General features: G+C 52.3%; 1 protein-coding gene across 2 annotated transcripts in view; it reads left to right on the top strand.

Moving 5' to 3' along the window:
* The window catches only part of ELAPOR1 (endosome-lysosome associated apoptosis and autophagy regulator 1), an 89,258-nt gene that overhangs the window by 58,783 nt on the left and 14,289 nt on the right, over window positions 1-16,186 (top strand). The gene's annotated exons all lie outside the window — the stretch shown is intronic.

Genomic DNA, 16,186 nt, shown 5'->3' with positions numbered 1-16,186 from the left:
ATCCCAACTAAATCAACCCAGCCAGGGCTTTGTGAAGCCGAGACTTAAAAACTTCTAGGAATGGAGATTCCACCACCTCCCTAGGGAACCCAACCCAGTGCTTCATCACCCTCCTAGGGAAATGGTTTTTCCTAATATCCAACCTGGACCTCCCCCTCTGTAACCTGAGCCCATTGCTCCTTGTTCTGCCATCTGTCACCACTGAGAACAGCCTCTCTCCAGCCTCTTTGGAACCTCCCTTCAGGAAGTTGAAGGCTGCTCTCAAATCCCCCCCTCACTCTTTGCTTCTACAGGTTAAATAAGCCCAAATCCCTCAGCCTGTCCTTGTAGGTCACCTAATCATTGCTGTTGCCCTCCACTAGACCGCATCCGATGTGTCCGCATCCTTTCTGTAGTGGGGGCCCCAGAACTGGACTCAATACTCCAGATGTGGACTGATTAGTGCTGAATAAAGGGGAATAATCACTTCTATAGATCTGCTGGCAATGCTCCTCCTAATACAACGTAATATGCCATGAACATTCTTGGCTACAAGGGCGCCCTGTTGACTCATGTCCAGCTTCTCATCCACTGTAATCCCTAGGTCCTTTTCTGCCGAACTGCTGCTTAGCCAGTCGGTCCCCAACCTGTATTAGTGCTTGGGATTCTTCCATCCCAAGGGCAGGACTCTGCGCTTCTCCTTGTTGAACCTCATTAGATTTCTTGTGGCCCAATCCTCCAATTTGTCTACGTCACTCTGGACCCTATTCCTGCCCTCCAATGTATCTACCTCTCCCCCTAGCTTGCTGAGGGATGATTCATCCCCTCCTCCAGGTCATTGATAAAGATCAAGACCAGCCCTAGAACCGATCCTTGGGGTACTCCACTTGAAACTGACCGCCAAGCAGACATTGAACCATTGATCACTACCCATTGTGCCTGATAATCCAGCCAGTTTTCTATCCACCTTACAGTCCATTTATCCAATCCAGACTTCCTTAACTTGCTGGCAAGAATATTGTGGGAGATAGTATCAAGAGCTTTGCTAAAGTCAAGGTAAATCACATCCACCGACTTCCCTATGTCCACAGAGCCAGGTACCTCATCATAGAAGGTTGGTGAGACATGATCAGTCAGGTTGGTCAGACATGACTTGCCCTTGGTGAATCCATGTTAACCATTCCTGAACACTTTCCCCTCTTCCGAGTGCCTCAGAATGGATTCCTTGAGGATCCCTTCCATGATTTTTCCAGGGACTGAGGTGAGGCTGGTGTGTAGTTTTCTGGAATGTCCTTCCCTTTCTTAAAGGTGGGCACTATGTTTGCCTCTTCATTGCCTTGGCCTGAGGAACTAAAGCTGCATTTCCTTACAAGGGAGCACTTGGTCTGACCAGCCTCTGCCCCAGCCCAGGGAATCCTCTTGTACGGTTCCCAACCAGGCCTACCGCATCAGCTCCCTCTGGAAAATACCCTCAAGACCTTCAAAGACAAAAGAGTTGGAATCCTCTCACAACGTCTTTAGGAAGTGGCTTCAAACTCCCTAGGTAGAGAATTTACCTCAGAGATGTCTCCAGTTAGGCTGTGTCCACCTAGATGCCCACTGGTTTGTGAGCTAGTTCCAGGAGGAACTAGCTCACAAACCAGTGGGCATCTAGGTGGACACAGCCTAACTGGAGACATCTCTGGTACTGTTGTTGCCAGCAAACTGAAGTACTTTAAGAGCTTAGGCTCTGGAGGTGAAAGGAGTGGTAGAGAGGCCAGGACTTCTGCACCAGGAATAGCAGAATCTCCTAGGGTAGAGCCCTGAAAATCCACAGATCTCTGGGGTTCGTTTTTATGGATATACATGCAGATCTGGATACAAACTTTTGTATCCACACAGGGCTCTACCATAGAGCTTCCGTCTCTAGTGCTTCAGTTCCCTAAGGGTACATCTACACTGTGACACTATTTCGGGATACTTCCAATATTCCGATATAGCTATTCCCAGGGCTTGACAAATAACCCGGAAGAGCTGGCGCTGAGCGATCTGCGCATGCACAGAATGCAAAACCGCCCGAAACCGCCCATCTGGTGCGTGGGGCTCGCCACCACTTGGCGAGCCCTGGCTATTCCACATTTTAACAGAGCGCCCATTATTTCAAAATATCTTTTGAAATAACGGATGCGCTATTCCAACATCCCTGTAAACCTCACTCCGTGAGAATTAAGGGACATTTTAGAAACTTGGCACTGTGTAGACAGCACAAAATGACAAAATAAGCTATTTTGAAATACACTCGAAATAAACTACGCAATTTGCACCCTAAGACACCAGGACAACTCCTACTGGCCGTTCATCTGGCACATGAGGCTTGTCAAGACTGTTCCCCATTCTGGGGCTATGTCTAGATCAGGGCTACTCAACTTTGGAAGCCTCGGGCCACAGTGATACTCACAGCACATGCCGAGGGCAGCAACTTAAGTGTGGTTGCACATACATGCAAAAAGCTTCTGTCACGCTGCCGGGCATGAATATAAAGATTAAGCCTTAAGCCACGGCACCAACCCAAACGTGGCCAGTGCGAGCCAGTCAGCACCTCTCAGGCTCTGCCCACAAGGCTAAGCAGCCAGCACTTCCCACAATGCCCCAGTGCTCCCGGAAGCTCCTCCCTGGGGACTAGAAACGCCAACGCCCTGTACCTGTCTGTTCCCACCAGCCGGTCCGCTTGCATCTTTCAGTGCTCACCCCACCTGGGAGCTGCCTCACCGCAGTGGACCGTGTTCCCAGTGGAGGCCACATTCAAAAGATCCCACCCGCAGGCCATGTGCTGAACCCCAAGTAAACCCAAATCACACCGCGGGCTGCAAAGGAACAGGCTGCGGGCCGCATACGGTCCACAGGCCGTGTATTGAGTAGCCCTGGTCTAGATTATGGAGTTTTCCCAGAATACCTGCGTTATCCTGGGAAAACTCTGCTGCATCCAGGGAATGTCTCTGCTCTTCCGACATTTTTTGCAGAAGAGCAGACGTGCTCTTTTGGAAGCCCCGTCTTTCTTGTTCCGTGAGGAAGAAGGGCTCTTCAGAAAGAGGAGGTTTTTCTGAAATTTGGCCCAGTGTAGATGTGCCAAATTTCAGAAAAGCCTCTTTTGACAAAACTATCAGAAAAGGGGACCTTTAGGGTTCCTTTGTGCCACTGGAGTGCAAAGTGGTTCTAGGGCATAAGAGAACCGAGCCTGTTGTTCATTGTTTTGTCTGTATTGTGAGGCTTCTAAGCATGCACAGGGCACTGTCAAATAATTAAAACAACATTTGCAAATATTGTTTTATAACATTTTGCCATCCATATTGCCTGACCTTGGAGAATCTTTTTATTTCTAGTAGAACGCTGGTAAGAGAATATCAGGGAGGTCATAATGTTTAAATAGTTGGTGTGGCAGAAAGTAATAATTTAAATTCCACATCTATGTATGCAGGCACACTACAACCTGAGTTATTTTTAAATACTGTGAATTCTAACCAAGTGCTTTGCCTTTTGCGGTGAATAGTTTTAATGCCATGGGGCTGTTCATGTGACTACGCACAATGCTAACCAACATCTATTGTCAGACTGAGCCATGGGCCCCTAACCCAGCCATCTGATCCATGTTTGCAACCCTGCACACATGTGGCATTCCAGAGGCCCCTCCTTGTGATGCAGGTATCTGTAAAATGCCACGCACACCTGTGTGTCTGACTGACAAAACTAACAGCCCACTAATGAAAAACATTGTGTGCCTGGTGGGGGCTACGCCCCTGGGTTCTGTGCCTCCTGGCGAGATTGTTTTGTGTGTCTCAGGCTCGCGGTGTCCCTATCACTGCCACGAAGGCAAGGGTACCCCGCTATCAAAGCCCTGTTCATCATAGGGAGTCCAAGGCATGGGAGGTCAGTCCCTCTGTTAGTCCACAGGGCCTCCCCTGTTTCTTGCTGGCTGCCCACCAGCCGGAGGAGGGTTGGGTGGAACCTGGTCCCACCCACTTGCTTCGGGTTCCAGTCCAGGGCCCTATGGGGGAGAGTAGTCGCGAGTGGGTGGCGAGGCTGGACCCTTGCTCCACTCAACAGCGGTCCCTCCCTGGACCACTTCCCCAACTCTCCCGGAGTACTTCCTCCCGATGCCTTGGGACGGGCTTTTTTGTAGGCTGCCTAGGGTCAACCTCTTGTGCTGGGCTGCTCTGTTCTCCTTCACCTCTCTCTCGCCGGCCAGCGGTCAGTCAGTCCCCCCTCCCGCCTTCCCTGAGGGAGGGTTTTTATGGTTTGCCTATTAGCCTTAACTGGCTGCAGGTGTTCTGATCAGCCATCCCTTCCGGCTGATGACAGAGGGGCTTCAGGTGTTGAACTGGCTGGGCCGCAGTCTCTGGCAGCCTATACCGGGCACATAAAACCACAGAACCAGCTCCCCGCGTATCTGCCTTCCATTAGGCTTTTGCAGCCCCCTGCTCTCAGACTGCCACAGTTGACTCTACATTTGGCCAGTCAAGTGTAGAATCAGTGTTGGGCAGTTCATGTCGCTCTCTGTTGCACATGTAACCCACAAGCCTAACAGGGAGAGATCTCTTTAAGAGCTGTAGCAGGCCCGTATGCAGGGTGTGCACGCGAAGGGTATGAACGCACCACTCCATGGTCCTCCAAGTAAGCATGAGGCAGTGTGCTGCCCCAGCCTCCCTCCCCCATGCTCTGGCCGGCTGGGAGAAGGCAGAAGTGGCACGTTGCCCCAGCTGGCCAGGGAAAGGCAGAAGCAGTGAACTGCCCCAGCCTCCCTCCTTCTTGCTCCAGCCTGCCTGGGGAAGGCTGGGACTGATTCCCCCCCCTTTCCTCTCCTCCCCCTCCCCCCCCGGTTATTTCCCCCAGGAGTGAGGCCAGAGGCAGGGCTAGGCTGCCGGAGTGGGACAGCCACCAGCTCCATCCACAGCTCGCACCCCCCCATGGAAATTCCTGCATTAAGGCCTATATAGGGAAGTGGGGGAAGGAATGAGATGTCTGGGTTGTCATATTGCTGTAAGGCTGATGCACAATCCACACTGCACCCACAGTGTTCTGGAATTGAGTGTGGTAGTTTTGGGTTCCCTATAGCTAGACTCATACTCTATTAGTAGAGCCCTGCACAGATACAAATGTGTATCCATAGACCTGGATATCCGCAGATTGAAATTGGTATCTGCTGACCACATGGCTAGGAGGGGCTGCCGGTGCAGGGGAACTGAAAGCCATGGTGGGCGCCTGTGCAAGATGCAGGGAGGCCGGTTCTGTGCTCCCAGAAGGGGCAGAGCTGGGCAAACAAGTCTCAGCAACACCTGGAACGTGTCATGCTGCCCCCCTCGGCCCTTAGAGTCACCTGGAGTATGCCCCCTTGGCAATTTAAAGAACAACAGCCCATTAGAATCACTGAGTCCAAGGGAAACTGCCCTCTCCTCCCCATTGCTGGGCCTGGCCGGGTGCTAGATCCTGGGATCAGCTGTAACATGCATGCTGCTGAAAGTCAGGCAGTGTAGCTGCTGTTTCAGCTTTTTTGCTGACAAAATACGCCCACCCGCAACAAGTGGCATTCCCATTGTCATCAGGAGAGCGCTTCTGCCCAGCACACTGAGCACACTGCTACTTGCCACCGCAAAACTTTTGTCTTGAGGCGAGGAGTAACACCGCGGAAGGACGCAAGTTTGTCTGTTGCCAGTGTAGACCTAGCCAGCCTGCTGCCAGCTGCATGAAAACTGCAGCTTATTCTTCGAGGAATGTTCCCGTGGGTGCAGCTGCCCTCATCTTAACTCTTTTATCCGCATTAGATACAAACCTGCACTGGGCTGCCAGCACCAGCTAAGTGTATGACCGCACATAATAACCAGCCGGTACCAGCTCAAGCCTCACTGCTGGTGCAGATAATGCAAATGCCTGTGGTGCCCATTCCACTCCCTCCGCCTCTGCTGCTTCAGTTTACACCACCGCAAAGCTGACCGAAGTGTCGGTACTAGGGTTGCCAGTTTGGGACAGAGAGCTCCCTTAGTGCCGCGAGGTTCAGGTTTTCTACAACACGGGCTTCGGCATTCCCTCTGTTGAGTGAGGAGGACAATGAACTAATCCAGACACACGTGCCCAGAAGTTTGTTGCCCAAACCAGCATAACAGGTGCAACAATGGCAGCAACCACCATCCAGATCCGCTAACGTGTCATACGGGAACGCGTGGGCTGCATGCAGAGCACAACAATCTCAGCAGCTGCCGTTACCACAGATGCCTGAACCTCCGGTCCCCGCTGCTCAGGCGCCTGACCGGTCTTGCTTCTCAGAAGATGAAGACAAAGTGGACATTACAGGAGCAGAGCGAACAACAGATTCACCCCCGTCTAGCCACCTTCCATTTTCGTTGCCGGTTGACACAATAATGCCTCCTCCCCCCCCCCCCCCCCCCACCAAATGCAGGGAACAATTTTAAATCTTTTCAAGAACTTTTTAAAGGTGGCAGACACACTGGAGATATCCCTGTCAGCTCTACCTGGGACCCAGCAGAAGCTGATGAACATCCTGCATGCTCCTCATGCCAAGCTAGCGATTCCCATAAACGAAGAACTCGTGGATCCTGCCAAAACTGAGGCAGCAACAATTCCCCAAACTTGCAAAAGACCTGATTGCAAGTACTATGTGGCCCCAAAGGTGCAGACTTCCTGTTCTCACACCCCATGCCAGACTCCCTAGTGGTCGAGGCAGTCAACCAGAGGTGCAAACAGAAGGCTATGTGCACAGTTCCTTACAACAAGGACTGGAAACGCCTGGACCTCACGGGCAAGAAGGCTTATTCATTAGCTAGCCTTCAGCTCTGAATTGCAAATTGTCAACCTCCTCACTTAATAGATACACACCACATATTTGACCAGCTTTCAAATTTTATTGAGTGCCTTCCTGACAATATCAGAGGGGGAGCCGTGTTAGTCTGAATCTGCAAAGGTGGCAAGGAGCCATGTGGCACCTTATAGACTAACTGAAGTGTTAGAGCATACGCTTTCGTGGGCAAAGACCCACTTCGTCAGATGCACGTTCTTATGCTCCAACACTTCAGTTAGTCTATAAGGTGCCACAGGACTCCTCGCCGCTTTTCCTGACAATAAAAAAGAGCAATTCAAAGCAAACATCAGCAAAGGACCTTTGATTTCCTGAACGGTTCTCCAGGCTGCGTTAGATTCAGCAGACAGAGCCTCAAGAACCCCAGCTTCAGCAATTGTCATGAGATGTGCCTTGTGGCTCCAGCTTTTGGGGTTTCTGAGGGAAGTCCAAGCCATGGTCAAGGCTCTCCTATTTGAGGGCACAAAGCTATTTGCAGAATCCACCAGTGCCTTGCTCTATACACTGAAGGAATCACGAGCCACCCTAAAAACCCTAGGCATCCACATACCTGTGAATAAAAGAAAACAGGGAAGGCCATATACACAGAGATACAAGCCAACTCTGTTTAACTAACAGCCAAGACACTATGACAATAGGCGCCACCTAAGGCAGAACAGGTGCAGAGAGGCCTCCGACTAGGCAGCCGTGCAACAACCATCAACATCGCATCAGGCATTTTGAAGGTCTGGTTGAGGGTCCGACGGCACTGAGATTTTCGAGACAGCAATCCAAACTCTGTACATCGCTTGGCAGAAGACTAACTGCATTCTATCCAGCGTGGCAAACCATCACCACTGACAAGTAGATGCTGGACATAACCAAAACAGATTAGTGCATCCCATTCCTTACTGGGGTTTCACAGGTACGTACTTACCTGATATATCCACATCAAGCAGGACTATCACTAAGCTCAATTAAAGTGCATCTCGCTGCCATAGCAGCTCTACATCCTCCACTGCAGAGCGATTCCATCTTGACTCACCTGTCCATCAAGATGTTCCTCCAGGGCCTACACAATATGTTTCCACTGTGAAGAGATCCATTTCCAGCATGCTCAGGACTGGAAATTCCTGGTGCTCAGGGCACTGATAGACAAGCCCTTCAAACCATTAGCTATCTGTTCCCTTCTACATCTATCGATGAAGGTTGCCTTCCTAGTTGCAATTACTTCTGCAAGAAGAGTGGGCAACCTAAGAGCACTAATGACAGATTCTCTGTACACAATATTTCATAAGGGCAAAGTGGTCCTCCATACTCACCCTACATTTTTCCCAAAAGTACTTACCTTTTTCCACTGTAACGAACCCATATACTTACCAGTCTTTTTCCCAAAACCCCACAAGGGCCACAGAGAAAGGATGTTACACACCCTCAACGTCCACAGGGCAGTTGCCTTCTACTTACAATGCATGGAATCCTTTCACAAAACTCCACAACTCTTCATATCATCTACAGCGAGGTCAAAATGGTTATCCATGTCCAAACAAAGACTGTCTAAATGGGTCTCGGGCTGCATACATCTAGCCTACACTATGTTCCAAAAGGAGCCCCCGTCCACCATACGGGCTAACTCCACGAGAGCAATGGCAGCATCAACAGCGTTCCTCCGGGGCGTACCAACAGAGGAAATCTGCAAAGCTGCCACATGGGCCTTGGCGCACACTTTCACGCAACACTATGCCATCCAGTCGTTTGTGGAGGCTAGTACGCATTCTAGCTGAGTGATACTTGCAGTTACTGAGTTAAATTCACTGAGGCACCCACCACCGAGCACGACCACTGCTTTATAATCACCTCAAGGTGGAGCACCCACAGGGAGGGGCACGCCTTGAAGAAGAAGGGAAAGTTACTTTGGAATTGTTTGAGGTGGTTGTCCGCATGGATGCTCCACCACCCATCCTCTTCCCCTCTGCTTCAGATCTAGCTACATCCGGTTCACAGGGGGTGGTTGGCTGCGCACATGAGCCGTTTCAAATGTCGCACACTGGCATTCGGTGTGTGCAGCGGACTGGGGCACTGCTCTCAAAAGTCTCTGACTAGTGGTGCTGGTGCACCTCAAGGTGGAGCACCCATGGGGACAACCATCTGGAAGAACTCCAGTTACTGCACAGGTGAGTAACCTTCCCTTTTCAGAACCCTGAGCCCACACGCTGACAGTGACAGAATCACGTGTACTTGAGCCATCACTGGGTCAATTCATGCTCGATATTTAGACAAATGTCTTCAGTTTATAGTTAAAGTCACTGCTACAGTATCCTAACCAGATAAATCACCAGCTGGGGAGAACTATTTATCATCAGTGTGCACCTCTGGTTAATTCATTGTGTCTTCCAAAGGAACACGCAGACTCAAACTGACACTTACGTAATACAGGACTTCTTTTACTTACTAGAGTGATAGAGGAAAGGGGAATATGTCTGCTGGACTGTATTGGGAAGAGTAACCAGAAATGGTACTATTGTAATGTATGGTAAAAGCACAAGAAGCTTATGGTAAGCTGCTAAATGTTTGTACCAGTACTGGGAGATGAAGAATGTATTTGACAATAGTTTTAGTTGCATTTAGTGGTAAAGATTTCACCATCAGTAATTTCACAGAGAGCACCAAGCAATTAATAATTTCAGATTAATTAATGTTTCGAGGAAGAATACAAAGGAAGAGTTGCGTAGCATTCCTTCTACCCATGCTGTTAGTTTTACTTTTTGTTAGAAGCACAACCAGCAGCTTCTGGTTTCTGGTTCAAAATCAGACTGCCTTTACCCTCATAGAATCATAGAGCTGGAAGAGATCTCAAGAGGTCATCAAGTCCAGTCTCTTGCCCAAGGCAGGACCAACCCCAACTAAATCAGCCCAGCCAGGGATTTGTCAGGCCAAGACCTAAACACCTCGAGGGATGGAGATTCCACCCCCTTCAATGCTTCACCACCCACCCTCCTAGGGAAATAGTTTTTCCTAATATCCAACCTGGACCTCTCCCACCACAACTTGAGACCATTGCTCCTTGTTCTGCCATCTGTCACCACTGAGAACAGCCTCTCTCCAGCCTCTCTGGAACCTCCCTTCAGGAAGTTGAAGGCTGCTACCAAATCCCCCTCCCCCCAGCACTGATTTTAAAGCTAAGAGTAATATAGATATGTCTATTAATACAGATGGACTGTGGCTTTGCTTTGTGAAACACTGAAGAATGTTTAGATTTTCCATATTTCACTGCTTATTTTTACTACAGCAGATCTCTTTTCCTTCCCTTTTTAAAGATTCTTTTAGTTCGGTACAAGTATGAGAGAAAGAAGTCTAATATCAAGTGCACTAAGCATACCACCAAAAGATGTAAAAATCCTACATTTTAGTCTTCCAGGACAGTTCAAAACAGAGTGATTCCATTTCTAATTAATTAGAATATAAATTTACGGAGTAAACTTACTACTAGTGCTGTAGTAAAACAGCTCCCAAAATGCTATTTTGTGTTTATCTGTTCTTTTTTTTATAGAAGTGTAAAAAATTATTCTCATTACTGTTTTATCACTATTGTTGATTTATAACTGTGTGGGTACGTTTACATTGCAGCGTTTTTCTGGAATAACGGCTGTTATTCTGGAAAAACAGTATTTGTGTCCACATTGCAATTGCATTTTTGACAGTCGGAAGACTGGAGGGCTTTTTCAGACGGCGGTAAACCTCTTTCTACAAAGAATAACTCCTGTTCTGGCGTGTGTGGATGCGGAAGAAAAAAGAGGCCTCCGGGAAACAACACGGGTGCCCTGCTGGCTACTCTGTCCACGCTCATCACAACTCTCTAGTTCCTGTCTCCTGGCAGCTCTTAAAGCTGCAGGCACCTGGGACAATGTTTGTGGCAGGAAGCCGGCCCTGGGAAGTGCACCTCACCACACTGCTCACATTGTCACACGCCTCAGCACCCATGGCCCAGCCTCAAGCCCCTTGAGAGCTCACTGGCCCTCCCACGGAGCATGCCCAGGGCTCCCAGGAGCCTTCCAGGGGCACCAAATGATGTGCGCTGTCCTGGTCTGGGGCGGAGATCCTGGCACTCCAGCCACAGCAATGTGAACATATGTGGGCGGATGGCCGAGGCCCAGTCCTGCCCCTACTTTAATGAGCTCCACCACATCCTGGGGGCCGGGGCAGCCCATCCTCACCTGCTGGAGGGTCCCGGAGGAGGAGGAGGAGATGTCCAGCACCGTCATCCTCAGCCTGGAGCCGGTACCCTAGGGCCTGGAGGGATTGTCAGGTGAATGCTCTTAGTTTTACACACCCACAGGGTGGGGGTGGTGGGTGCTGAGGGGCTAGGGGGTGCTCATTGCTCGGCCTGACCCTTGCGCTGCAGTCCACGTACGTGGATGCACATGCAGTGCCAGTCTGCGCCATGCAGCCCCACGAGGCAGCCCTGGAGCACCCCCAGGCTTCTGCTCACAGACTCTGGGGAGGCCACACACACATCTGTCCCCTGGGGGGAGAACGCCCTCCCCCCACCAGCCACGCAGGTCTGCACACAGACCGAGGGATGCCGCACATGAGCATGCCTGTATGCTTGAGGCACCACCTGCTCCTGGAGACAGCACTGCCAGGCGCAGGAGTGTGTGCGCACAGGCCCCATGGAAGGCCAGGCAGCTGCAGGCCCCTCTCCTGCCCCTTGGATCTCAGTGTGGCCAGACACGTCCCTTTCCTGCTTGTCCTCTGGGCCCCTGTGAGGCAGGGCCTGCTGTCCAGGCCACACATAGCCTTGCTCCCAGGACATCACCATGCTGTGGCCCAAGGACTGTTGCTCACAGGAGGAGGGCAAGTCCTCACGGACAGTGTCTGCAGGGATGACTGACCAGCTCTCCCTCTTTATTCTCCACAGCCGGCCAGTCATGACTGAGGGGCAGTCGCCAGCAGGCGAGCCAGCCGCCCAACCCGGAGAGCCACAGGTGTTGGAGGGTCCAGAAGGACCTTATGAGGGAGCACATGGGTGTCCTCCGGGACATGCAGCAAGCCCTGGCCCAGAAGGTCCGGGGTGATGCCCAATGACAGACCCAAATGTGGACTGAGCTGGTGCAGCAGGGCCGCAACGTGTGTGCCACCATCTGGGAGATGTCCTACCCGGTTCCTGTTTCTGCTCCTGCCCCTGTCCACCTCCCCTACCAGGCCTATCCCCCTGTTGTCCACAACCCCTGAGCTCGGCGAGGTCCCAAGACCCGAGGTGGAACTTCCAGCCCCTCCACATGCCACTCCCAGACCCAGCTCTGAGCCCCCCTTCTAATCCTCCTATCCAGGTTCTCAGCCACCCTCCTCCCCAGTTTCTTTTATTAAAACAAAATCTTTGTATTTTTTTTTATAACATAAACTGCTGTATTTATTGAGTGTAAGGGAAGGGGGGAAGGGAGGGGTGGTTGTGGCAAAGGCACAGGCCCCTAGTGGGGAGGCCCTGGGGAGAGTTACTGGGGTCCTCCCAGTTGTGCACCCCCAGTTGATGGGCCTGGCAGATGGCAGCTGTGCGTGGCTGCTTGAAGACCTATCCCTCCCAGCTGGCCTCTGCCTCCCACCCCAGAAGGAAGGCCTCCCCCTTGCTCTCCACAATGTTGTGGAGAACACAACAGGCCGAGATCACCTGGGGATGTTCTGCTCCCCCACATCCAGTGGGTCAGGAGGCACCTGAGCCTTGCCTTCAAGTGTCCAAAGGCGCATTCAGCCTGGATGTGGGCCCTGCCCAGGCAGACATTGAAACGGTCCCTGCTCAGGTCTAGATGGCCGGTGTAGGGCTTCATAAGCCACGGCATGAGGGGGTAGGCTGCATCTCCTGCATCTTCACATTCCCGACTCTGAAGTCATGCTGGAGGAGGAATGTGCCAGCCTCCAGCTTCTGGTACAGGCTGGAGTTTCTGAAGATGCGGCGGCAGCATGCACCCTCCCCAGCCACCCGACAAAAATGTCTGTAAATTGTCTGCGATGGTCGACCAGGGCCTGCAGGGTCATCAAAAAAATAGCCCTTGCAGTTAATGTACTGGGCAGCTTGATGTTTTGGGGCCTAGAAGGGGCTGTGGGTTCCATCAATAGCCCCCCTGCAGTTGGGGAAGCCCAGGGTGGCAAATCCAGCGATGAAGGGTCCAGGTCTCCCAGGCAGATGGCCCTCACCACCTGCAGAAGGAGACAGACACAAACCAGAGAATCCACCCCCGGAGCAACCCCCTATGAGGCTTCCCTTCCAGCCCACCCTGCTTTCCCTATGGTCCCCCTTTCCAGGATTCCTCCCCCCAGCAACTGCAGCTCAAGAGTGCCTTACCTCCATGAGGAGGGCCTCGACCAGGAGTGGCCCCGGGGGCGGCTGCGGCAGCTGGCACCCCAGGCGGAATGCACGATCGGCGCCCCCGCCTGCAGGCCTGTCAATGGACTGACGTCATCGGGCGCCCCGGGCAGCGACGCCCTAGGCGACAGCCGAATCCGCCTATAGCCACAGGCCACCCCTGGCCCCGACAATGGACTTTCCCACGCCAAACTGGTTGCCCACAGACCGGTAGCTGTCTGGGATGACGAGCTTCCAGATGGTGATGGCGATCCGCTTCTCCAGGGGGACGGCAGGTCGCATCTGGGTGTCCCGTCGATGGAAGGCAGGGGCGAGCCAGGCACACAGCTCCATGGAGGTCGCCTTCCTCATGCGGAAGTTTTGCGCCCACTGCTGGTCCCCCTTCCCCTCCACCACCACCAGCCGGTCCCACCGGTCGGAACTGGTGTCCAGCCTCCAAAAGCGTCTCTCCACCGTGGGGTGCGGCCGTAAGGGCCTTGCTCCCGCACACAGGCAGAAGGTCTCGATGATGAACTCGCTGCCAAGCTCCTGCAGGACCATGGAGGCAGCCTGCACAACCTGCAGCATGGCCGTGCGGGGCCATCGCATGCCCAGAGGCCGCTCCAGCTCCATGGCGAGGAGTGTGCTGCAGTGTCCCAAAGCTGGCAACCAGAGCACGCACTGCAAACGCCTTGCTGCCCTCGGAGAGGCAGGCCAGCAAGCAGCAGACGCTGAGAAACGGCTCTTCCAGTGGGGTCCCTTTAACCACGCGTCTCCGATCGCCTCTGGCAACAGCACCCGGAAGCAACCGCTGACCTAATGCCCTGCCTGAGCGGGTTCTGGGTGGCCTTACCTGTGAGACAGCGTCCAGTCCGTGGGGACGGTGTCTTTCGACATCGCCGTCTCCTTGCGCTTTGTGTGCGGATGCTCTTTCCAAATGAGCTTTTCCAGAAGATCTCGTCCAGAAAAGCTCATTCTGAAAGAAGCTGGCCGGCTAGACGTAGCCTGTGAGAGCAGAATCAGTCCTATTCAAGATTGAAGAAAAGCTGATTTTGCTCTCACTTGAGCTGATTCTGACTTTTCTACCCCTCCCCCCCAGTGTCTGATCTACACAGCCCCTGCCTTGGAGCAGCTGCCCCAGCCCCTGGCAGCAGCAACCTGCCAGCAGCCCCAACCTCTGGTGGCAGCAACCACCCGCCCACGGTGCGGCCGCAAACCCCAGCAGCAGTAATCTGCCTGCCCACCATGTGGCTGCAAACCCCTCAGAGTCCCAACCCCTGGCAGCAGCAGCTGCTTGCCCGCCCACTACATGGCCCCAGCCCCCAGTGGCAGCCACCCCTCCAATGCAGCTTTGGCCCCAGTGACGGCCAGAGCAGCTGGCCCTCAACGCAGCCCTGGCCGCCAGAGCAGTGGCCCCCCAGTGTGACCCCAGGCCTGTGCCCATCCCTGACCCTGTTCTCGTTCTCCATGCAGCCTCAGCCGTGGGAGCAGCCATGCCACTCATCTTCCAGGTCCAGCAGGAAGGTGAGTGCTGCTGCATGGCTCTGCGAAGGAGGTGGGTGGCCTTAGAATTTTTTGTGCACAACCACGCAGGGGAACACGGACTTGATTGTGACTGAATATAAGTTTTTCTGTTTACTCACAATCCGCTTCAAGTCCATTTCCACGCCCAGTATTTCTTGTATGCGTGGTCATTCTGCCTGGTTCTGTTCATCTTGTTTTCCCCAGCTTCTAGCTTAAAACTCACACAAAGAGAACAGCAAGCAGGTATCTCTTTTCAATTCAACTTTGAACACTTCCATTGGCTCTCCTGGCTCCCTGCCAACACCCCCCAGCACTCGAGTTTAACCCTTTAGTCACCGAATGCTGGCCAGCACTCCTACTCATCACAAGGCTTATGGTACCATCGGCACCTGGTGGCACCGCCACCTCTGCACATGTCTCTTCATAGCACTGCCCTCCATCTTGGCACTGCAGGAGTTTTGTTTTTCCAGGGTCTTGGTGGTTTTAGAAATGCTTGAATGTGCCCTGCTCGGCCTTGGCACATTCCTGGTACTGACCACCTTCCTTTGGAGATACACTCGATACCAAAGGAGTCTTCCTTTTTATTTCCATGACTGCTCGACCTTTGCCCAGCGATGAAGAGGAAGGCAATGATGGGGAGTTTTCATTAATCTCCCATATCTCTGGCCGAGGCTCTCCTTTCCGCTATCAATAAGCTTTCCACCCTGAGATATCTACAGACCTATCTTACGTGAGAGACAAGCCCCATCCAGTTGGTATAGACCTCCTTGGGGCCCCCCACTCTTATCATTTGCTCCACCTCAGTGGCCCTTGGGTTGCTTATTGTCAGCAATTTTTGAGTGCTCCTAATGCTTCTCGCCAGAAGAGAAGACACTCGACAACAGTTGCTCTCTCCAGGGCTGCTTTGCCACAGGATGAGACCACTGAAGAACAGGAAGTGAGGCTGGACAGAGATTGTTCCTTATGGCCAACTCTTTGGCTATATGTCAAGACTGCTGCTTTTTTTTGGCAAAAGGTACACGATTTATGCTCCGCCATTTGTGTACCTTTTCCCAATAGTTTTGTCAGAAGAGGCTTTTTCTGAAATTTGGCCTGTCTACACTGGGCCAAATTTTGGAAAAACCTCCTCTTTCAGAAGAGCCCTTCTTCCTCGTGGCATGAGGAAGACAAGGCTTCTGAAAGAGCGTGTCTGCTCTTCCACAAAAAATGTCGGAAGAGCAGACACGTTCCCTGGATGTGGCAGTTTTTCCTCTGGTGTCCTGGAAAAACTCTGTAATCTAGACATAGCTTTCATCATCCTTCCCTCACCAAGCTGCCTCCACCCTCATTGGCTGCTGATTTTAAACCATTTCAGGACCTTATTGAAAGGGTGGCAGACTCTGCAAATCGCTCTCCAGGAGGTTGAGTTGCAACATAAGCGACTTGACAGCCTGCACACCGCGTCCCCTGACTGTGTCTCATTACCCAACGAAAAAGCCTCTGTGGACCTAGCAGAAATACCCCGGCCTGGCCACAATCCCACC

Source organism: Pelodiscus sinensis, chromosome 27, assembly GCF_052426305.1.
Source record: "Pelodiscus sinensis isolate ZL-2025 chromosome 27, ASM5242630v1, whole genome shotgun sequence".
NCBI classification, from domain to species: domain Eukaryota; kingdom Metazoa; phylum Chordata; order Testudines; family Trionychidae; genus Pelodiscus; species Pelodiscus sinensis.
The sequence above is the reverse complement of the archived record's forward strand: the minus strand, read 5'-3'. Positions and strand labels throughout refer to the sequence as shown.